The sequence below is a fragment of the Bos mutus genome, chromosome 19 (assembly GCF_027580195.1).
Source record: "Bos mutus isolate GX-2022 chromosome 19, NWIPB_WYAK_1.1, whole genome shotgun sequence".
In the NCBI taxonomy this organism is placed as follows: domain Eukaryota; kingdom Metazoa; phylum Chordata; class Mammalia; order Artiodactyla; family Bovidae; genus Bos; species Bos mutus.
The window spans coordinates 3831863-3845620 of NC_091635.1; positions in this window are offsets into that span (position 1 = coordinate 3831863).

The window sequence follows — 13758 nt, forward strand, 5'->3', positions numbered from 1 at the left end:
GCTTTGCTTTGGGTTTGAGAACTGGAGCTAAGCCTTCATGAACCTGGTCTCTAGAACGTGCTAGCCTGGTGAACGGATTTCTGCCAGACAGTGCCAGGCTCACAATGCAACCACGCCAGGTGCAAAGGCTTGGCACGTCTTAGGTTACTCAAGTCTTGCTCGTGAACTTGCCCATTGATTTGCCCAGAAGGAGATTTTGTAAATTCTCAGGGAACTGAAACCAGAGCTACTGTTCAGTTTATTTTCTCTGTGAATTTCTCAGTTAATGTATAATAATATCACCCTGTCCTTACTCAGCTAGGAGTGTGATTGCTGCTTGGGCTTACAAACTTGATCAGTTCAGTTCGGTTCAGTCACTCAGTCATGTCTAACTCTTTGCGACCCTGTGAACCACCGCATGCCAGGCCTCCCTGTCCATCACCAACTCCTGGAGTTTACCCAAACCCATGTCCATTGAGTCGGTGATGCCATCCAGCCATCTCATCCTCTGCCGTCCCCTTCTCCTCCCGCCTTCAATCTTTCCCAGCATCATCATTTAAAGATAAATGCATGGATGGTACAACTTTAAAATCAAACAAATAAGTGAGTGAGGAAGTGATTATCACAAAACTCAGGACAGTGGTTACTTCCAGGGGAGGTGGGTGTATTAGCTTCTTACAGCGGCTGTAACAAATTACCACAAACCTAATGAATTGCTCCTTGGAAGGAAAGCTACGACTAACCTAGACAGTGTATTAAAAAGCAGGGATATAACTTTTCCAACAAAGTTATGTATAGTCAGAGCTGTTTTTTCCCAGTAGTTATGCATGGACGTGAGATGATAAAGAAGACTGAGCACCAAAGAACTGATGCTTTTGAACTGTGGTGTTGGAGAAGACTCTTGAGAGTCCCTAGGACTGTAAGGAGATTCAACCAGTCCATCCTAAAGGAAATCAACTCTGAATATCCATCAGAAGGACTGATGCTAAGGCTGAAGCTCCAGTACTTTGGACACCTGATGCAAAAAAAGTCTCTGATGCTGTGAAAGACTGAGGGCAGGAATAGAAGGGAGTGGCAGAGGATTGAGATGGTAAGATAGCCTCACCCACTCAATGAAGGTGAATGTTTCCAAACTCTGGGATATAGTGGCTGACCGACGAGCCTGGCCCGCTGCAGTTCTTGGGGTCACAAGGAGTCGGGCACAACTTAGCGACTGAACAACAATGAATGACTTAAAACAAGACAGCTTTGTTCTCTTACAATTCCTGTAGTCCGAAGTATAAAACCAAGATGAGAATAGGGCTGCACTCCTCCTGGGGTACTCAGTGGTGGGGGAGGGGTCCATGTCCTTTCCTCCTTTAGCTTCTGGAGGCTGCCTGCATTCCTCAGCTCATGGAGCATCATTCTAAACTACTGTCCACCACCCCATCTTTTCTATGATCCTTCATTTCCCTGGATCCCCCTGAAAAGGACCCCATCCACCATCCCATCTTATCTATGATCCCTCATCTCCCTGGATCCCCCTGAAAAGGACCCCAGTGATTACACTGAGCCCACCTGCATAATCCAGGATCATCTCCCCACGTCATGGTCCTTAAGTCAATCACACAGGCTGAGTCCCTTCTGCTCTGTAAGGTAACATATTCCCAGGTTGCAGGGACCAGGACCACAGAAGGAAATACTACCTAGAAAGGTCATACAGGGGCTTTGGTTATGTTCTACTCATTAAGCTACATGATGGCTAGTGGGTACTAATTTTGTTATCTTTCAACTGGACATACGGACTTTCTTTATGTGTTAGTATGTCATGTGCTTCATGAAAGTGGGCTGCTTGTGTTACGTATGTTCAGTTCAGTTTAGTTCAGTCGCTCAGTCGTGTCCGACTCCTTACGACCCCGTGAACTGCAGCATGCCAGACCTCCCTGTCCATCACCAACTCCTGGAGTTTACCCAAACTCATGTCCATTGAGTTGGTGATGACATCCAACCGTCTCATCCTCTGTTGTCCCCTTCTCCTGCCCTCAATCTTTCCCAGCATCAGGGTCTTTTCAAATGAGTTAGCTCTTTGCATCAGGTAGCTAAAGTATTGGAGTTTCAGCTTCAACATCAGTCCTTCCAATGAACACCCAGGACTTATCTTCTGTAAGATGGACTGGTTGGATCTCCTTGCAGTCCAAGGGATTCTCAAGAGTCTTCTCCAACACCACAGTTCAAAAGCATCAATTCTTTGGTGCTCAGCTTTCTTTATGGTCCAACTCTCACATCCATACATGACTACTGGAAAAACCATAGCCTTGAGTATATGGACCTTTGTTGGCAAAGTAATATCTCTGCTTTTTAATATGCTGTTTAGGTTAGTCTTTCCAAGGAGTAAGCATCTTTTAATTTCATGGCTGCAATCACCATCTGCAGTGATTTTGGAGCCCCCCAAAATAAAGTCAGCCACTATTTCCACTGTTTCCCCATCTATTTGCCATGAAGTGATGGGACCGGATGCCATGATCTTGGTTTTCTGAATGTTGAGCTTTAAGCCAACTTTTTCATTCTCCTCTTTCACTTTCATCAAGAGGCTCTGTAGTTCTTCTTCACTTTCTGCCATAAGGGTGGTGTCATCTGCATATCTGAGGTTATTGATATTTCTCCCGGCAATCTTGATTCCAGCTTGTGTTCCTCCAGCCCAGCATTTCTCATGATGTACTCTGCATATAAGTTAAATATCAGGGTGACAATATACAGCCTTGACGTACTCCTTTTTCTATTTGGAACCAGTCTGTTGTTCCACGTCCAGTTCTAACTGTTGCTTCCTGACCTGTCTACAGGTTTCTCAAGAGGCAGGTCAGGTGGTCTGGTATTCCCATCTCTTTCAGATTTTCCACAGTTTATTGTGATCCACACAGTCCAAGGCTTTGGCATAGTCAATAAAGCAGAAATAGATGTTTTTCTGGAACTCTCACTTTTTCCATGATCCAGAAGATGTTGGTAATTTGGTCTCTGGTTCCTCTGTCTTTTCTAAAACCAGCTTGAACATCTGGAAGTTCACGGTTCATGTATTGCTGAAGCCTGGCTTGGAGAATTTTGAGCATTACTTTATTAGTGTGTGAGATGAGTTATTTTGTAGATCAGGTCATCTTGTGGTATCCAGCTAGCACGTTTAATCTAGAAGGATACTCACATCACACAATAGTGAGGAATATGAGGTTGAGTTTCTTTGGTACGTTCCCCCTCCCAGGGTCCTTGGGTCTTAAAGCTGTAGTAAGAAGAACTGTCTCGTCTGTCTTTTGCACCTCACTTTTAGCAGCACTAACAGCTCCTTCAGATGGTTATTGGGGAAATGGCAATTTGGTTTGATTTTGTTTTGTCTTGAAGGAGATGTTCTAGGCATTCCCTTCAAGAAACCAACATTCCAAATTGGTCTAGACTTTTCTTCCTTTTCCCATATGTTTCCTGATTTTGACTGGCTTTTAAAAACAGCCAAGTGTGGGGGTCGAAGAAATATTTAGTTATAGGGTATGCACCTAATTTCTCATCCTATGTGAGACAATAGCAATTTCTTGGTCACTCTCTCAAATTTTTCAGGTATCAGTTTTTCGTTTCCTTCATCCAAGCCAATCAGTTCTCCAGGGATGTGGGAAATCTTCAGTGTTAAAGAATTTAGAGACAGTGGATGGATTTTTTTCTTAACAATCAGCTTAAAAAAATCTAACATCAGAGTCTACTCTGAAAAAGGGGGTAGGGAGTAACCTTGTCAGTGAGAATACTACAAGTATGTTACATTTCTATTCAAGTATAAATTGACAAGCAAGATACATGGTGCATTGTTTCTGGGAGGCTTTCTTAGTTTTGCACTTCCTCAAAGGACTGAACACATCATTTCTCTGGAAATTTAGGTCAGAAGTTGGACAAATCCAAAATAAAATTTTCTCGCAGAAAGAATACAATGCTTTCAGTCCTTCCAAGAATAAAAAAAAAAAAATAGTAATAGCTTAAAATTCCAAAACAAGCTGAAAGATTATTGTTGTTAACAGTTACAAATTAGCAACAAATAGCTGGGGAATACTGAGCATCACATGTTCAAGCCTGAAAGCTTTACTAACACATAAGAAGAATATGTTTCCTAGCTAGTAGCTTAGACCATCTACATGTATGAGTTCTTCATGTCAAGTTAAAAGCAGTTGTCTTGGACTCCCCTGGTGGCACAGCGGATAGGAATCCACCTGCCATTGCAGAGAAACGGGTTCAACCCCTGGTCAGGGAAGATCCCACACGCCTCAGACAACTAAGCCTGCGTGCCCCAGCTCCTGCTGGCCTGTGCTGCACAGCTGAGGCCGCTCCACGGGAAAGCCCGTGCACCACGGTCAGGAAGTAGCTGCTGCTCGCTGTAACTAGAGGAAAGCCTGCGCAGCCAAAAGACCCCGATGGCCACGAATAAGTCAATGAAGTGAAAGTTTTCAAAAGGCTTTTAAAAAGCAGTCGTCTTTATTTAAACTGAAAGAGAGCAAAAGCTAAGAGATGACATTAGTCAACCATCATAGGAGCAGACTATGCAAAATTTATTTTAACTTATAGTGGTATGAACAAGAATCGGCTACAGCTGAGTTGGAATTGACTTCCTTTGGATATCAGCAAGAGATGTGTTCAGTTTGCCCTGAACCTATACCTCAAATTCAGGCTGACTCACTCTGGTACCATTAATACAAGTCTCTAACACACCAGCCCTATTGGAAGACTTATGCTAGCTCTCATAACCGCAGCTTTTTGCTACAGTTATTATGACCATTGTTAATGATAACAGAGAATGATTTCCTTATATGTATCCTATAAGTGCTATACATATATATATATGTATATCTATCAAGTGATCTATAAATATGCAGTATTATAACATATGGCATATGATAATATAGAGAGTGCATAATAGTATAACATATGACATAATAATATAGTATATAGATTTATATACATGATCAAGGCAAATAACATGTCAAATAAAATCAAAATTTGGAAGAGGAACAGGGATAGAAGTTATTAGATACTATAATATACTGATCTTTTATACTTGGAATTTAAAAGATACAATTCAAAGTATATAACACAAATAATATTGTAAATTTATATTTAGAAGTATAAATGTAAGCACTAAAGAAACTATAAAAATAACTTAATCAATTAAATTCTGGTAATAAGGCAAAGGATGGGAAAGCAGAGAAGGCGACAAAAGAGAAAACAATTGTTTATTTGCTCAGTCAACATACTCTCTGGAAGACAGAGTTGAAAGGAATATGCAAGTTTTGATTGCAAAGAAACTACAAGAATAAAAAACATCAAGTGAAACCTTCAAATACCAGAAGGAGCACACACAACAAACGGAGCTTGAAAACAACACAATATGGGAAATGAAGGAAAAGAAACGAAACAACAGCAGTGACTATAGAAACTGTAACATGAATTATGGCCTACGCTTAGACTATCAGGAAATATAGACTGCATAAAAATGTAAAGGCCAAAAAGAAGATAGAAAAGCACCTCCTCCCAGATCAGACCATAACTCTGTACTGCGGAGCTCTGTGCAGACTGCAACTCCACGCCGTGTAAAAGCAGCAGCAAAGCACAGAGGGACAGAGCGGGATGGTGAAGGGCAGGCGGGAGGGGGTTGGAAATGAGAACGTGGAGCAAGGAAGAATAAGCAGACCACTGATCAAAAGAAACCGAGATTCTAATCTCCACATAAACAAGGCTGGTTCAGAGGAAAAGAATTACGGAAGGACACAAAGGGGACGCGAAAAATGTCAATCCACAGCAAACATCCGGTAAGTGTGAACAACGGCGCCAGAACGCAGACCGACACATTTCCTAAGAAAAAACAATCAGAAATACAAGATCAGATCAGATCAGATCAGTCGCTCAGTTGTGTCCGAATCTTTGCGACCCCATGAATCACAGCACGCCAGGCCTCCCTGTCCATCACCGACTCCCAGAGTTCACTCAGAAATACAAAGAAGCACACAAAATCCCAACAGTAGTAGATTTTAACGGTTCTCCAGGCCAGGGTGGGTTGCCATGACCTCCTCCAGGGGATCTTCCCGACCCAGGGATCAAACCCAGGTCTCTTATGTCTCCTGTACTGGCAGGAGGACTCTTTACCACTAGCGCCACTTGGGAAGCTGCACACTATGAGGAGTTTGCAAACAAAAGAATTTACAAAGAGTTGAACAAACGTATTAAAGGAGCAGTTTTGGAAGCGTGCGATATTTCCATGTTTATAATGATGTTTATTAGCCTTACAAATTAGTGAGGATGAGCCACTGAATGAAGCTTACTGCGACAATTTACATGTACATATTTTAAAAGTTGAGTCTAAAAACTCAATTGAAACGGTCAAAATATCACATTCACAAAATAGTGTAATATTGTAATATTCACAAACGAGGAAATCTGAATCCCCAATTAGCATATGAGAAATGCTCATACACTCTAACACTTAGAAAAAATGCAAAATAGCAGGATACCATCTTACACTTATCAGATTGGCAAAAAACAAATAAAAGATCTGAAAATACCAGTTCCTGGAGGTGACATGAGGAAATGGCATCACTCACATACTTGCCACTGAGACGGAAAGATCATGCTTTCACTAGAAGACCGATTTATGTTTCTCCCACCCTGAAGGTTCTGTCCCCTCAACATTCCTTGGATTAACATGTGTCCCGATACTTTCTCAGAAATCATCTTGTAAGACCCTCCCGCTTCTCCCAGATAAAACATTTTCATTTTTAAAAGTCTACCTGGAACTTATTTGCATTTCAAACCTCCATCTCCAGCCAAACCAGGCATAAGAGGATTCAAAAACGATGGTGGAACACTGCACTCCATGAAAGGGTACACGTTTCCCTGTGCTCTTCTACTGTGTGGCCGGGTAGTGATTTTGTGCGGGCCTGTTTCACATGTGAGCACACATCCATAGATGACCACCATCTGGACATACAGACCACCTCTGGACAGAGTGTCGCCTTCTCTCTAGGAAGAGGGCAATGGGCGAGACTCCCCAAGCCCGCAGTCCACAGCAGGTTCCTGGCGGGGCTCTGCACGTCTTTTTTTTTTAATAAATGACCCACGTGGAAAGAGTTTTTCCACACTGAAATCAAAATGGGTGGGATTGGTTTTGTTTTAACTAGTTTTCCTTCATATGTGAGATTTCTGGCATACAGCCTGAGAAGTCGGCTTGTAATGAAATGCGTTTAGTGTGGAGAGGGGAAATAAAACATTTCGTCTTCTTTTTACATTTTTTTTCCATGCCTGTAAACACCCCATTTCACCTGGCAGAAAAGTTGTTCGTGACCAAAGGCTCGTAGGCAAAACAGGTTTGGACCCAAAGGAAATAAAGACGCTCTTGTCTTTCCTGTTACGCGGTGATTTCACACGCACCCACCCAGCCACTGAGAGAGGGCCCTGTCCCCTCAGCGTTCCCCAGGGTGGCCTGCCCAAGCGCGGTGGCTCTGCCTGCCTGGGTGAACCCCGAGCACCCAGACAGGGCTTCATTCTTGGCCAATGCTGCCCCTGCCATCAGTTTGTCCCCATGAACCCCTGCCAGGGAAGCAGAGTCCTAACAGCCTATGGTTGCCTGTGCTCCGTGCCCCTTCTCCTTGCGACCACGGTCAGGGTGCAGAGCAAGCTGCCTTATCAGGAGACATACCGCGTGGAAATGTGATCGAGTGAAGGAAACAGCCCTTCTTCTGCCTGAGTCACTCTCTGGGGCAGAAAACAGAATCACACAGGTGTGTCTCACCTCCTCAGGGCTTTATCTCATGATAACCACATCCTCTGTAATTCCCTGGCTGCTACTTCCCACCGCCCCCCCCAGGTTCAGACACAAAGAAGTGATTAAATGATTAGACTGACTGACAAAAAACTGCCGGCCGGCCTGCACCAGGATGTTTCAAAGGAGATGATCCACTTTGTGCAGGCTTGGCTGCCATTAGGCCGGTGTCGGAGAATTCAGCGCTTCCTGCAGAGCTGGGCTGGTGCAGAAGCCAGTGGTATCACATTCCCAGCACCACTGTCACGAGAAATGCAGAACCTAAAGCCTAAAAAATCTCACTGCCCTGAGACAGGGATAGGGCATCGGGTGGAGTGGGCATCACAGCAGCAGCGCTGTGTACAGGATGGCTGGCCAACGCTGTGGATGGATTTGGGAAATCAGCTGTGGTACCCAGACTGATGGAGTGAGTCAGATGCAGTGAGGGGAAAAGCCCGCAGCCAGGGGCTTAGAGGCAACAGATGAGTTACCATGGGACACTTCCCCATCTGGCTCTCAGATGATGGTTCACATTTCAATCTAGTTTCATTCAGAGAAAGACTGTGATGAAGCTTCTAGCATATTTTTGGATTGAGTACTTTGAAGTCTAGTCGTTGGTATAATGCCCAGTGGTTTTTTAGAGAATAAAATTAAATAGGAGATTATGAAGAAATGAAGACTTATTTGGCCAAAGGTTGTTTTCTATCTGAAGTAAGAGGATACGTGTGAACTTCTAACGAAAGCCATCCTTAAATCCAGACGGGTGACACTTCCGGCTTCCGTATTTTCTCAGGTGTCTCTGTATCACCTTACATTTTAAATAAGGTATTCTCTTTCAAGGGCGTCCCTGGTGGCTCAGACAGTAACGTATCTGCCTGCAGTGTGAGAGACCCGGGTTCAGTCCCTGGGTGGGGAAGATCCCCTGGCGGAGGGCATGGCACCCCAGTCCAGTATTCTTGCCTGGAGAATCCCATGGAGAGGAGCCTGGCAGGCTACAGGCTAAACGGGTTGCAAAGAATTGGACACAACTGAGTGGCTACCACTTTCACTTTCAGTCTCTTTTAAATGCATGGCCAATTACGTTTCCTTCTGCCTTAACAGTTCTCAATAATTAAGCATCCTTTTTTCCATCTTTAAAAGAAATAAGGGGAAAAAAATAAGAAAAAGAGAAAGAAATAAGAGCCTGTGACTGTTTTAAAGACATCTTGCATGCTAAGCTCTATTCCAGGAGCTGGAGAAGAGCAAGTGACATGAAATCTGTGCAACACAGGTTTCATACTCTATTCTATTAATAGTCAGGGAAATAATATGATTTGGATTCGGATTCAACAGCTGCCTCCAGAAGAGGTGCCAGGACTCACGACAGCAATTCTGTGCAAAACGTCCTGAGAGCACGCATCTCCTGGACACTTTTAAAGACAAATGTGCAGTTACATCGCACACCGACACTCTAAAGCAGCACCGCAAAAACCTAGCCCAACACCAGTGAAATCAACAAGCTGATGGAATGATCTCTCAGGGCGTGATGGGTGGCTCAGCCTACGTGCATGTGCATGGAGCCATTTTCTGACAGTTATACAAATGCCATGTTTTAATGGTTTAAATTCAAGGTTTCCTGTCTCTAAGGGAATCCTTGCATTTCCTATTTTTCTTATGACCATGTAGACATCCTCCTTCAGTCCACACAATAAGGGCTCAATAAATATGTGTTAATGCTAATACTAATAAATAATACTTTTTAAAATAAAAATCAGATCAGATCAGATCAGTCGCTCAGTCATGTCCAACTCTGCGACCCCATGAATCGCAGCACGCCAGGCCTCCCTGTCCATCACCAACTCCCGGAGTTCACTCAGACTCACGTCCATTGAGTCCGTGATGCCATCCAGCCATCTCATCCTCCGTCGTCCCCTTCTCCTCCTGCCCCCAATCCCTCCCAGCGTCAGAGTCTTTTCCAATGAGTCAACTCTTCGCATGAGGTGGCCAAAGTACTGGAGTTTCAGCTTTAGCATCATTCCTTCCAAAGAAATCCCAGGGCTGATCTCCTTCAGAATGGACTGGTTGGATCTCCTTGCAGTCCAAGGGACTCTCAAGAGTCTTCTCCAACACCACAGTTCAAAAGCATCAATTCATCAGCGCTCAGCCTTCTTTACAGTCCAACTCTCACATCCATACATGACCACAGGAAAAACCATAGCCTTGACTAGACGAACCTTTGTTGGAAAAGTAATGTCTCTGCTTTTGAATATGCTATCTAGGTTGGTCATAACTTTCCTTCCAAGGAGTAAGCGTCTTTTAATTTCAAGGCTGCCGTCACCATCTGCAGTGATTTTGGAGCCCCAAAAAATAAAGTCTGACACTGTTTCCACTGTTTCCCCATCTATTTCCCATGAAGTGGTGGGACCGGATGCCATGATCTTCGTTTTCTGAATGTTGAGCTTTAAGCCAACTTTTTCACTCTCCACTCTCACTTTCATCAATAGGCTTTTGAGTTTCTCTTCACTTTCTGCCATAACAGTGGTGTCATCTGCATATCTGAGGTTATTGATATTTCTCCCGGCAATCTTGATTCCAGTTTGTGTTTCTTCCAGCCCAGCGTTTCTCATGATGTACTCTGCATATAAGTTAAATAAAGAGGGTGACAATATACAGCCTTGACGTACTCCTTTTCTTATTTGGAACCAGTCTGTTGTTCCATGTCCAGTTCTAACTGTTGCTTCCTAACCTGCATACAAATTTCTCAAGAGGCAGATCAGGTGGTCTGGTATTCCCATCTCTTTCAGAATTTTCCACAGTTGATTGTGATCCACACAGTCAAAGGCTTTGGCATAGTCAATAAAGCAGAAGTAGATGTTTTTCTGGAACTCTCTTGCTTTTTTTATGATCCCCTTTGCTCAAATCTGAGAGTTTTGATTTTTCCCTGGTGTAAAAAATAACAATAGCAACAAATATTTTAAATTTCACTTTCTTGGGGACATGAATTCAGAGATGGATTATAACATTAAGAGTGAAACCTCTCCCCTAGTTGAAAGAAAGTTCAGCCAGAAAACATACATCACAAGAAGGTAACCGGACTTGGAAGTGATATGAAATACCACAAGAGAAAACAGGTCATTGCAGGTGGCAATTAAAAGACCACAAGAAAAATTTCTCCTTATACTTACAGCTATAACTGAACTTATACTTAAAACTGAAATGTGGGTAATATTTAAGTTAAACTGCTATGTACCTAAAGGAGATGTGGAGGTTTCCATCTGTTTATGGAAGAGGAAGCAGAAAGGTATACATTCATTTTACTACATGATCAGGGCTGCTAAATGTGGATAGCATATTTCTGTAAAGAACATAAGCAATTTTATAGTTTATCTTTCTAACTTTCCAGTAAGTCCTGGTTATGGATGGTAAAATGACTCGACACAAATACATATTAAGTTTTCATATATTTTTCCTGCACTATTCTTGAACACCTGAATGAAACATTTCATGAATGGAAGTTAATCTGCCCAGATCTGGATGCCTAAAGCATTATGAGAAACCAGATGCATTTTCTGGATTTAGCCAGCCACATGGAAGCATTATGCAAAAAGGTGAGGACATGGACTTGACCTCTAACCCTACGGCTTGATCCAGTTGAAATAATCAAAGTACTTTGCATTTTTTTTTTTTCATTTGAATTGATTCAAATTATTAGCTTACTCAATTTTCACCCAGAGCTTATTTAATGCAGAGGAATCCTCCGGACACAAAACTTTAAATGTGAAACCATCATTTCTGATGACTAATGTTCTTAATGACATCTGAAAGAGGGCCTCTGTGTAAGTTCGGTGTCTTTAGAATTGCATTTGGGTATAGCTGGATTTGAACACAGCACAGCTATCTACACAACTTCTCTATTAAGTTCCACATATATATATATATATATATATATATATATATATATATAATTTTTTTTTTCCAAACAGACAAACAAGAGGCTTAGCTTAAGACAGGGATTTAAAAGAAAATCTTTTTGGTTTTTGTTAGCAGCTCCATACAAAAAAAAAACAAAGAACTTTTTTTTTTTGTAAGTTTTAACATATTAAAGACAAATCTGTAGACATTCATCGGAGGTGAAATAAGCAGTAGAGTTCAGATAGAAAGCTATCATGTTGGTCATATTCAAACAGGGGTCACACCAGGACATGAAACTCTGAAATGACATCTCCACTGACAGCTTAGTCCCTGCCTCTGGAAAAAAGAAGCCACATGGTACGAGTAAAGTGAAGAGCAGGATAAAAGAGCAACACAAATTACAGTTAGAGAAACAGAGACAGCTTACAGGCATTGGCATCATTATTCTGGTTTGTTTCATGATTGATTTTTTAAACTTCATTTTGTATAGGAGCATAACTGATTACCAGTGCCGTGACAGCTTCAGGTGGACAGCAAAGGGACTCAGCCGTACACCTACATGTACCCATTCTCCCCCAGACTGCCCTCCCATCCAGCCTGTCTCCTAACATTGAGTAGAGTTCCCTGTGCTATAGAATGATGGTAGACATTAGGTAGAGTAGACAAAATGACACCTATAGAATATTTTTAGGGTACAAAGAGTCCATGCAGCAATGACGCATTCTCTCACTACACTGTTTAAGAAATAGTACATTATAATTGCTTATCAGTAGTGAATTTTATGTGTATGTGAAAAGTTTCGAAGTGTTAAGTGTTAGCCACTCAGTCACGTTCGACTCTGTGACCCCATGGACTGTAGCCTGCCAGGCTTTTCGGTCCATGGAATTCTCCAGGTAAGACTACTGGAGTGGGTAGCCATTCCCTACTCCAGGGGATCTTCCCAATCTATCTCCTGCACTGGCAGGCAGGTTCCTTACCACTGAACCACCAGGAGAGCCCCATATATGAGAAGCTTAATAACCAACAAAAATATTACGTGGCTAAGGAAGTGCATTGAATTATACCTCTGTTGTTCAGTCGCTAAGTCATGTCCAACTCTTTGCGACCCCACGGTTCTACTGTTACATTTGTTTGTTACACTTTCAAAAAAAGGACAATGATCATACATTTCACCTTAGCAAAGCACTGGTGTCTTATCCACATGCATTTCCACAAGCATATAGTAACTGAGGATCAGTCATAATAAAGATGTTTCTACGCTAACGTTCATAATCAAGTCAGAAGTCACTTAATTTCTGTAATAATTCACAGAAATCCACCTCATGACTGTGCTGTTTTTCTTTCTTGTGAACACTAACCACCAATGTTCAAGCGGCACTCAGCCTCAGCTGGACTTTGGATATTTCACATTGAAACCTCTCTATAACCCATGCTTTCTGCTTAACCACTTTCCTGGAATCTGTTGTCAATGTTGGCTCTATAATATTTCACAGGTAAAGATCCATAAAGCATGCTTCTTTAACTCTTTCTCTGTTTGGACTTCTGTGCTAGACTCAAAATTCAGGGAGGAGAGGTGGTTTTTCCTTGGTATTACCACATGGATGTGGCTCCATCTGAATTTGCCTTGGGCAATGAGGGAGGAGACAGTATGGCATGACTGTAAATGAAGAAAAATAGGGAAAATTAAGCAAAGCATCCTGTTTACTTTCAGCTGGAAAGTCGAGTAGAACAACCTGCTAAGCCACAGGCTTGTTTTTGGACAGATTGTGCATTTCGTTAGCAAAAAGGTGGTTTTCAAAAGCACCTTTTTGAAAAAATAATCGTTGGAGGTGAAGAAAAAAAAATCATCATTTTAGGTACCATTCCTGGAATAGGCAGACCTCTTAATTTATTTTAACTACTTGGGCGGGGATATTTCAAAGACACAGTCTCTGGGTAGTTGGCACCAAGATGAAGCTGGACAGGCGTTGTATCTCAAGTTCTTTCCTTGGGGAACCTCAGCCATGAACGACTTCTGCAGCCATTCTTGCAGTAGCTCTAAATGTGAGTGACTCTGCAGATTACCCTGCCTCTGTAAACAACATGGGAGTTATTAC